This window comes from Adiantum capillus-veneris, chromosome 13 (genome assembly GCF_014529385.1).
Source record: "Adiantum capillus-veneris isolate H3 chromosome 13, ASM1452938v2, whole genome shotgun sequence".
Taxonomy (NCBI): Eukaryota; Viridiplantae; Streptophyta; class Polypodiopsida; order Polypodiales; family Pteridaceae; genus Adiantum; species Adiantum capillus-veneris.
Window position 1 is genome coordinate 105,182,050 of NC_140943.1, and position 11,693 is coordinate 105,193,742.

The window sequence follows — 11,693 nt, forward strand, 5'->3', positions numbered from 1 at the left end:
CATTGGCTCATACACAATGCTTTCCACGTGAGCCTATTAAAGCCTTACAAAGGAGAGCCACCTCAAGAACTAACTATTGAAGACGCACCGGAGATCGAGGACCAAGAAGAGGTGCTGCAGCCTGAGTCCATTCTCCGACATAAAGACAAGGTACTAAGAGGCGATAAGACTATCCGACAATATCTTATTAAGTTTAAGAATTATCCTTTTGAAGATGCTAGATGTGTGCAAGGCATACAATTAAAGGATAACCTAAACCTTGTCAATGCTTACAATGCTTCCCAAGAGTAAGCAAATGTACAAAATGTTAAAAATGAACAAATTTTTTTTTTTTGTCTTATAAGACTCTCTTTTTCTTTATTGTGCACAAAAATTAAGTAGTATGCATGCTTAGATCAAGTTTGTGGAGACGACGTCTCCCAAACACCAAGTAGGGCTTTTCACTCTACTATGGAAGACTGATACGACTAATGTGCAGACATGCTTGCGGCAGCCTCAGGCTCTCAAGCGCCAAATGGACTAGTCATCCATTGTGGAATGATGTCGTAGGGTAACATAGGGATCCTCTACCCGCTAAGAAAAGGACTCATGAATATGCTTTATCTTCTCTACACCATAGTCGAGGACGACAATGATTTCAAGAGAGAGATAATGTCATAATAATCAATATCTAATTCTCCTAAATGATTTTCTCATGTTAAACTGATCATTTAATATGGGGAAGTGCCAGGGGAGAAAAAGCTAGAATATTGGTTAAGCTAGCAGACCGGCCACAGTAGGGATCCAAAGGGGGGGCCATCTGCAAAAGAGCCATGTGCAACAATGGGCTAAATAGACCCTAAGGTTCAGCCCATTAAGACTTCCAAATTGCTAAGTGGGCTTATAGGACTACCATCAAATCAGGTACTGGTTTTTCTCCCTTCCATCTAGTTTTTGGCAAAGAGGCTTTACTTCCTATTGAGGTGGAGATACCATCCTTGAAGATGATGCTAAAGCTTGAAGAAGAGACCAAGGATGCATTCAAGGAAAGAATTTTATATTTGCAATGTGTACAATTGGATAGGATGTTAGCTTTTGAGCATTATGAGCAGGTCTTGAAAAAGGGTCAAGCAAAGGCAAATGAGAAGGTAAAGAACAAGGACATCAAGAAGGGTGACATGGTGCTTCGTTACAATAGTAAGCTTGATAGCACTTTTCAAAAGAAATTTCAAATCAAGTGGCAAGGTCCTTTCTTGGTCTTAAACAGGTTTCCGAATGGCACATATCAGCTTGCTGACTTGGATGGTACCCCACATAAAGCACGTGTGAATGGCTACAAGTTAAGAAGTATATTGCAAGGTTGATGACTGTGATTGAGGATGAGCCTTCTTTTGAAGAATTTTCTGATCATGTGGTTAATGATGAAGATGAGTTGAAGACTCCCTCATGTGGTTTACAGGATCTCTTTTGTGCTGCTGATCATGAATGATCTAGCAGGCTGGGGTGTGGCAAACTATGTTGGGCGCATTTCTGACACCCCGTTTTTTGTAAATTTGTACATACGGACATGATGCCCGATGTCAAAAGGGCGTGTGGGCTTTCTTTTTGTGGGTTTTTTAGCTTGCTTTATCAAGCACATGTACATGCACTGCAAGTCGCTAGTCTAGTGACAACTATCGGGCTACTGTAAGTGCCCGTGAGTGAGTTTTTTGAAGTGATCCTTGTATATAACTTAAACTCATGTACAAACTAAAAAACGTTCAGCCAAAGATCAGAAAATTTTCAGGTTTTAGCTCGTTCTATCTCCTTGGTGCTCTTGGATGCAGTTTTTTGCCCCGACTAGCCTTCTCTACATGTAGTCGTGCTAGGACAGCTCTCTGTTCGCGTCAATTTTGCTCATGGGGGCGTATGGAATAAATTTTAGTCATCTTTGGCTTTCTCTCCAGTCATTTTTCAAGCTTTCTCTCAAGCTTTAAAGTGCCCCAATTGGAGTTGTGCTCATCAGATTACGACTAGTTCTCTGCAGGGTTATGGCTATGGCAGCCTAGTGGCAAATTGTGTGTAGACAGATTCGGAGGGCATGTATCTATGAATTGTGGAATTGATGTTGAAGTTGTGGGTTTGTGATGTTTGATTGTGAAAGGAGAGGCTCTTGTCTTCATATGCATTGGTCAGCGTGTGCTGTAAATCCATGCTTTGACAGGGTTTTGCTCCTATGTGACATAGTCTCTTGGGTGGGCGACGGCTAGTAAATTCCCAAGGGTCTACTCCTATTGGACTTGTGGTGTTTCAAAAGGATTTTGCGAAGATTTTGGTGTCTTGTAGTTCTCTTTCAACGCTCTTGGGTGACATCGCTATAGAGGTGTTCCAGTTTTCTTGTTTCCCAACAACGTCTAATATTTACCTTGATGCAAATGTTTATTTGTTGTAATCCATGCTTTTGTGAGCTTCCATGTGTTGCTATTGTGCTAAACTATTGTCATCATATTGCTTTGCATAACTTGCAATGTGTTTTGCATGTATGCGAAATATGATGTATTTCGAAAGATAACTTCTTGGGATGTAGTCTCATAAACGACACCTAAATAGGTTTTTCCATTATGGGAAGGGCCAGGAATCTATGGATTGTTTTCACTCCATCCAAAGAGACAGTTTGTCTCCCAATGTGATTTTTACATATGCTTGCAATTTGAAGGCATGACGAAACATTGAACAAGTTGACAAAGATTTTCCACATGCCATGTGTGGTGCACTTGCTCGAGCTTCCAAAGAATGATCTTATCTCTTGAGCTACACCTGTATTGTAGGTCATGCCCATCATAGCATGGCAAACAAAACTGATCTAGGGTGGACTTTGGATGCACAATGAGATTCTTTCGAACTACACTTGTACCTTGAAGGAGTCTAACTCTATGCAACATGTTTTTTCTTGACTGCTTCTAGGGAATGTGGGGTTAGGAATTCCACTACAAGAGGTTCTTCATATTAAAAATGTTAGCAGTGCGACGCTCATATGTTAAAATCCACCACGTCTCTATATGAGCGTCCCTATGCAACAAATAGTATAGCAACGATCATAGCGATGCCGACATGGGTAAAAAATAAACCAAGAGCGTGAAAAACTCAGATCTCAGATCTGAGTTTGGATGCTCTAGCAAAATAGATAAACGCGTGCTCTCCCTCTCTCTCTCTCTTTATCCCCCCCCCCCCCCCCCACACACACACACACACGAGCGCGCGCGAGGAGAGGAAGGAGATCCAGGTATGCTCCTTTCCTCTCCTCCCTCTCATGTTCCCTTCCCCTCTTTCTCCCTCTCCCTCTCTCTCTCTCTCTCTCTCTCTCTCTCTCTCTCTCTCACACACACACACACACACACACACACACACACACACACACACATTGTGTCTTTGAGAGAGAGAGAGAGAGAATGTACACACATGCATTAAAAAAAAACACATACACACACATTGAATGTACAAAAAAATACACACATGCATAAACAAAGAATGCATACACATACATCGAGAGAGAGAGAGAGAGAGAGAGAGAGAGAGAGAGAGAGAGAGATAAAGTAAAGAGAGAGAGAGAGATATATATAAAGCAGAGAGATATAAAAAAAACAAGTCATAAAAAAGTAGCACTAGTCGTGAGTTGTCATTTGCAAAGGTGCATCCAAATTTTCACAACAACATAAAAAAGAGCACTTTTTAAGTAGAAAAATGCATTACAGAAAAGAGGTTTTTTTTTCTTTGAATAAAAAAGCTACTTTGTCATATTACTATATTACTATAAAAACAGCAAGTCATAAAAGAGTAGCACGAGTCGTGAGTTGTCATTTGCAAGGGTGCATCCAAAATTTCACAACAACATAAAAAAGAGCACTTTTTAAGTAGAAAAATGCATTATAGAAAAGAGTTTTTTTTCTTTTAATAAAAAAGTTTTTTTGTCATATTACTATATTATAGCACTACTTGATGGATTCTTGATATTTAAAAATAGCTAATTATTTTGATAAAAAGACAACATAGGCACATCCTACAATTCTCTAGTTTCTAAAATTGGCCATAAAAACAAATTTTTTGATCTTAATGTAGTCCTTAACCAACATTGTCACTCTACATATCAAATTTCATAGACATGCTTTCATAACTACATAAGCAATAGATATACGAAGAACATCCAAGATAAATGTGAGGAGCTAGGGCTTGCATGCATGGATTTTCTCCAAGCAAGCTCAAAATAGCTTTATTCTTACAATGAAACTCCATCACATACCATATAAACTTGAAAACATTGAGAATTTAAGCAAATAATAAAAAGAACAAATCAAAATAAGTATCTTCACATCAAAATGTAAAGTTTTTGAACATAAACATAATTCGATGAGTTTAAAGTCATAAAAACTATGCTTGAATGGGAAGATCTTATTGTTCCTCATTCCTTGTCTTCTCTCCCATTGAAGTTATTTGAAGAGGAGTGTCACTAGCTTGCTCCTCAACCTCTACATTATCTAGTTCAAAATCCACAAGATCAACTATCTCCCCAACTTTCTCACTACCAATTGGAGGTTGTGGGTCTCCAGATGCACCAAAGAAGCGAGGATCGGATGCCATGCTTTTCATTCCCACCTCTTGGAACTCATCTAGTAACTCCTTAAGAGCTGTGACCCGTTGCTCAATAAATTTAACTTGAAGTGGATCACATCCCACATCAACCACATTTCTGCCTCGCTTCAATGCACTAACAGTTTTAGTGCCTCTCCCTGCAAAGAGGTCCATTACCCATTCTCCTCTCATTGAGAGTAAATCAATCTAATCCATCATCAAAACTTGAGGCTTTTGATATGGAATTATGACTCCTTGTACATCTGCACTGGTATCTTTGAAATTTTGCAGACTCCTGGTCGCTCAAAAACATCTGTGTGATTTGGTTTCATCACAAAATTATATGATCCTTTACTCTGCACACTTAGAGATGAGTAAAATCCAATGGTAGCCAACTCACAAGCCCAAGAAAGGCGATCAAGCTTATATCCATGAATGTTTGGCTTTATCTTGCAGAAAAAAAGCTCACTTGTAAGAAGAAAGCAAAAAATAACACCTTACTACTAGTATAAAACTTCAAAGGTTTCACTTACCATGTTAGCATTTGACATGTCATGTTTGAGTCAGTGAAAGCTTTTTGCGCTGCAGTAATTTGATCATGGGCATGAAAAAATACTAGTGACCAAGAGTCACAAGTAGTTATTTTCCCAAGAGCCTCTATTAATTTTTTATAGGCAGATACTCCATACTTTACATCATCATTCACAGAGTTTGGGGCACTAAAATAATAAGGAGCATCTGCAATGGCTAGTGTGTAAGACCGTGGGGTAACAAATGTGCTCATTTCTTCAACCCTGCCTTCATGAACACACCAATGAGATGGAGACTCATCTACATTATCCAGAATATATATAACGTGAGAGACTAGGAGTGATTCCAAAGCTTTGGGGTTGTCGTCTCCTTCGCCTCTCAAGATGACAGCGTGACAAGAACTGTTCAAGGTCAAGAGGGATCTACTTGATGGCAACCCGTGGATCTTTGTTCTAGAATACACAACAAAGATATAAGAGAAAATGAAAAGACTTAATTAAAAAAAGATAAATTTGAAGTCTAACTAGAGTTGAGTTTATAATTTTTATGTGGATTCTAGAATCCTCAAAGAATAAGCTTTAAAACCCATGAAATAAATCACAAGTTAAATAATCCATGGGATTCTAGAATCGAGGCACATGCAAAATAAAAAGACTCGAACTTTGAATCTCAGAATTCAAATGGTTTTCTTGGGATTCTAGAATCCAAACCCAAAACCAGCACAACTGGGACATTGATTTAAGATTTTAAAAACTAAAGGGTCACCTTAGGATTCTGGAATCTAAAGCCACATAAATGTAATGTAAGAAGGCTATCACAAGATTCCAAAATAATCAAAAGCAATACTAGAAGATATTCAAAGTCATTTTTGGCCAAATAACAAGAAATTATAACCAAGGGGAAAAACTCACCGTGTTGAAAATAGCAACATGTACTTCTCCAACAAATGGGGTTTTCCTGAGTCTGGATGGTACTACACCACCTCGTCCCAATTAGAGCAATTCAATTTTTCAATCATTATTCTTTGCATGTGCAACATGGTCTTTTGCCTAATGATAGACAAAAAGAAATACTATTCATGATAGAAAGAAAAACATCAATGAATATTTCAAATCATTATAATTACAAACCTTTCAAATTCTTCTCCCATTTGCTCTAGAGAGATGCTTCCACCCTTCACACGTGAGAGTACAACAATAATCAATGATTTTTCACGTATTCCTCTCCATGGTGTTATTTTCATATATTGGAGGATGGGCTTTGGTGAATCCTCTTTTGAGACACCTTTTCCTTTGAAAGATGCATGGGACTTGCTTAGCTTTCCCTGCTCATGTAGCTTGAAGATCTCCTCTTGCAAGTCCCAAACTTCTCCATCTCGAAAGGCAAGTTGAAAATAGTTGTCATACTGTTTAGTATTAGGCTTTTGACTTGCTCCACGACCACTTTTCTTTTTCACTTCAAGGCCACACTTTTCACAAAGTGCTACTCAAAAATTGTCATTGACGTTTCCACCACGCTTTATGGTATCAACCCACTCATTATGAAAGAATGTTATCTTTTAAATGAAAGACATCTCCAAACGAAAGTCCGAGTCAATGTTATTGTCAACGGCAAGAACCTTTTCCTCCACATCTGTTAAGCCAGCATACACCCAACACATGGCCATTTTGTATGTGTCCACATGCTCATACTCTGCAGCAAGCTCTTGCTTCGCAATCAATGAGTGAGTGCCCCCAAGAACACAATATCTATAGGACTCAGCATTGGCCTTTACCCAAGAATTTTTTGTAGGACACTGTTGTCTATCCACCAAAACAAGCAAGGTAACACGATGGCATTTGGCTTGTTTTTCATTTTGACTTGTAGGTTATGAACATGCTGCTCAATAATTGTACAAACCTCTAAGGGTCGTTTTCCTGTGTAAGGATCCACAAGTGGACGTTCAATTACACTTATGGGCAAAAATATGGGCAAAGGATCTACCATGTTATTTTGTTTAACCCTTTCTCTCATAACATTTAAAGAGATTGAATCTCTTGTATCAGGTAAAGGGGCACGAGGACCAGATGGAATGATCTCTGATTCAGGAAGAAACTTAGACTCTTTTGGTTTACCTGACTTTTTGCTTTGTTTCTTGCTTGTAGCAGGGGTTTGGATCACTATTGAGGGGGGCATGTCACTTTGAGCCTCTTCATCACTAGAAGAACTTGAATTTTCTTCCTCCTCTCCTTCTTCTTCCATGTAGCCGCTTGAAGATGTCTTCTCTGAGCCAAAAAATCTCTTCATCACTTCACTATATGCTCTCCCAAACGTCTACAACCATAAACAATGAAGTTCCTTGAATATTTCAAGCTAAAACACAAAAGATAAAAAAGGAACAAGAAAAATTAAATTCTTACCAAGCCTCATGTTTGCATGGCATCAATCATCAAGTCTCTTGTGCTTACAGGATTCACTTCAGTGATCTCAAAGTCTTTCAATAAAACAAGAACAGCAAGGAGACTTGAGTGATTATGCTGAACGAGAAAGTATGTTCTATTTTTTGCTTTGTGCACTTGTACTTTATTGATGTGCCCAGCAAGAGTAAACTTATTGACATCACTTGAAGGTCCTTTATGTTTCGTAACAACTAAAAAAGGAGTTGTTGAATCAATCAATTGCTTTTGATTCCCAGGACGCCCAATGCAAAACACCCAAGCATGCTCATATTTGGGTTTTTGCAATAACATTACCCCAAATATTTGTTTCTTTTGAGCTTTGAAGGGTTATTGCTTTTTCTGTAGGTGTGGATTCTACACTCTTATCCTTTGGCTCCTGATGGTGATGCTCTCTAGTGAGCTCATCCGACGGCTCACGAGGAAATTGTTCTGCAGATAAAGAAGCTCCCAAAGAGAAGAACTAGGAGGACTTCTAAAAAGTCATGTTGCTTGAAGGCATGGGCTTCGTGGTGCAAGAAATTGCTGAGAAGACACTAGTGTACCTGAGTGCCCCCCATGAGCTTGAACCTAGTTGAGGTTGACTGGAAGTTTGCCGCTTTGAAGTCACTTTAAGCCTTTTACTTGCTTGAATTGTTCCAAGTGAGATGCCATGACCTTCAAAAAAGACACAATCATGACAAAGAAAGATTAGCATATAGACAAAATAAAGTATAAGAATGTGTTATGATGCCAAACAATGAAATAAAAGGTGTAGAATCTGGGTTTATAAAGAGCCTCTTGTAGTCATATCAAGAGTGAAATGTAATTTAGAATCCATGAGATGCAACAAGATAAGAGTTTAGGATTGTGGAATCTCCCTATACAGGAAAGGGTTGTGTGCTATCTAAAACTTAGTAGAAAGTTTAACAAAAATGATGGTTTGGAACTTCAGAGTATGTATGGTAAGGATAAAGAAACAAATATTTTTACAAGCACGTCTAGACTCAAGTGGATTCTAGAATCCATTTGGAATACCAAAGAAGCACGAAAGGGACATAACAATGGACCATATTGGTCAATATTAGAAGAGCAAAAACGATAACAAGACGACGGCGAGTGCTTGCTGTCTCAGTTTTTTTTCAGAACGCAGCTTAGCGGCTGCAGCGTGTGTCGAGGCAGTAGTCTTTTGATGGCATGATGGATCTGACATGTGCATGTTCTTTCTGGAAAAAAATTGAGACAGCATGCACTCGTAGTCGTCCTGTTTTTGCTTTAGCCATCTGCGCACCACCAAAGCGCTCTCTTTTTCATCATCTGTGCATGGCTTTTAATGAAAAAAACCAATTGTGTACCTTTTACCCTATTTGTGGCTCTAGATGCTACTGCTTCTCTTGTCTTCTCACCTTTGCTAAAGGGGTGTGTCTGTGTACGTTCTTTGCCTTAAACATTGTAGTTTTTGGATTCCATAATCCTTTTTTTTAAAAAAATCAGGTTTTGGAATCTACAGTCTCTGTAAAAACGGATTCTGAAATCCACAATTTTTGTAAAAATGGATTCTGGAGGCCAGAGTCTAGGTAAAAACGGATTCTGGAATCCATAGTCTCTGTACAAACAGATTTTGGAATCCACAATCTACGTAAAAACGGTTTCTAGAATCCACAATCCCCATAAAAACGGATTCTGGAATCCAGTTTTACAAAAATTTGGACTCTGGAATCCACTTCATTCATAAAACTGGATTCTGGAATCCACTTTGCAAAAAATTGGATTCCAGAATCCACTTTTTCGTGGACTTAAATTCTAGAATCCTCTTAGTTGGATTCCAGAATCTAGTTTTTCACGGCATTGGCTTCCCGAATCCACCTTTTTAACAAAATTGGATTCTAAAATCCATGTTTCTAAAAATTTGCAATCATAACACCAAAGATTATACAAAGTTGAATTCCAGAATCCACTTTGATTGACAAGTTGCATTTCACATGTAGTATCGGCCTTAAAAGTTGGATTCTAGAATCCAACTTTATCATAGGCTTCAATTCTAGAAGAAGTTATACTACTCTTGTCTTTCTTGAAAAAAATTGAACCAGTAAGAAGTCTTTTTGTTTTTAAATGAAAATATTCTAAAAGTTTGTTATTTTATGAAAATAAACAATAGGATTCAGGAATCCAAATTTTTGTTCCACTTTATATTTTAGTCATTATATTGTGCTTCACTTTTTAAAAAAATTACTTATTAAAAAACACAGTTTGTTTTAGCACTAAAAAAATTTAAGTGACCTAGTTGTTTCCAAATTTTCTACAATTTAACCTAAAAACGTCAATACATAAAACTCAAGAATTTTAAAAAATTAAACATACTAAAACCTTTGAATTAATGCTCCAAATATTGAATAATCCAAAAATTATTGCTTACCTTGAAAAAGGAATTGTTAAAAAGAAGCACAATTGCAAGCAAGTGCGATGAGTGCTCTAGAGCTTGGAATACAACTTCTGCATCTGAAAAATGATACCTGTGTCCCCTTTTAAAGCCTCTTATTTTTTAATATAATATATTTTTATTATTTTTAAAAATAAATTTTATTAAAAATCCCCTATTAAATCTCCCTTTAGAGCTATAATCATGCAAGTTGCTTCATTTTGTTTGTCACACTCTACCAAATGGAGCTTCTAAGTAGTCCTAATAATGTAGAACCTTTTTGTCCTTCTATATCACTAACACCTTCTATAAACACAAATTTTCTTGCTAGTGAGGGAACTCCAATTTCTAAATGGTGCTCCAGAAGAGTTTCGTTTGATGTGGTGGAAGAAGAACTGCAGCATCTTCATGGGAATGAAGCAATTAACAACACATACCATGAGCAACGATGGTCTCAAGGGGTAAGAGGTCAGAGAAAAAAACAACTTCTTTCAAGGCGAGAAGTTTGAGCAACATCTAGAGAGTTCTGTTGTGCCAAAAACTGTTTGAGAAGCTTAGGATTTTACAAAATCTAACAAGAGCGTAACAATTTTTTCAACTTAAAGAGGGGTCCACAGAATGTATTCTTGAGGTCATGTATACATTGCTCCACCTCCTCAACAAAATATGTTGTATCGGATGTTGTTGTTTGGAGAGCAAATTTCTAAAGGTATTTGGCATAAGCAATTTAAGAATTCAAAAAATCATATCGAATGTGAGCCAAGAAAGTGTTTCTTTAGCATTTAGCACACATGAAACCCCCCAATATTGTTTCCTCAAACAATGGTTGGGAAATTTCATCACCTTGAATGGAGAAGTGCTACCTAAGTCAAACTTCACACATCTAGCCGACAACTTTACTAAGAGAGAGGTATACAATTTATATGTGGAGTCACAAAAAGATAGTCTAAACTCCACTCTTTTGCTACCATCTTTCTTGAGATTTTGGAGACAAGAATTTCATCATGTTAAAATTCCCAAGAAGAGCAGGATGGGTGTTTGTCAGATATGTGCAGAGTTAAAAGCAAAGCGAGACAGAGCAAAGACTACGGAGGAGAATTTAAGTTATTGTAGTTTAGTTAGTTAAATTAAATTACTTCTCTCAAAAATTTCAAAAATGTAACACTCTTCAAACTCTTTTTCAATGCCCATTCTACAAGCATTGAAAATTCATAGGGAGCAACAAAGTACAGAGCGCCAAAATCTAGCAAAGCATAGGAAAAAGTGTTTATAGAAGAAAGACAAATATCTAGGCCTAGTCATCGATGGCATGGATCAGAAGAAAACAATGTTGCCACATTTTATGCGTCCTCCAAAGAATCTCAAAGAGGAAAACTTCATCCAGCTCCATGTTTTTGGAGCCTTAGTTTTCAATGGTGTCATGTCATCCAAGATCTTTACTAATTTTCCAAATATTCATAATGATCCTAATTCGACAGCCACCATCATTCAGAACATCATTGAAGAATGGCAAGGTGAACTACCACATGTCCTCTACTTACTACTTGATAACACTTGATAACATCATTGAAGAATGGCAAGGTGAACTACCACATGTCTTCTACTTACAGCTTGATAACACTAGTAGAGAAAATAAAAACCAAGTTCTCCTTGCATACTTGAATATGCTGGTGCAAAGGAAGATATTCAAAAAAGTGAAGCTTGGGTTTTTACTAGTGGGACACACACATGACCAAATTGACCAA

The 11,693-nt window shown here is 37.6% G+C and overlaps 1 pseudogene; it reads right to left on the bottom strand.

The window, feature by feature from the left end:
- Positions 1 to 4,514: 4,514 nt before the first annotated feature.
- Positions 4,515 to 8,204, bottom strand: LOC147444570 (uncharacterized; annotated as a pseudogene).
- Positions 8,205 to 11,693: the final 3,489 nt, after the last annotated feature.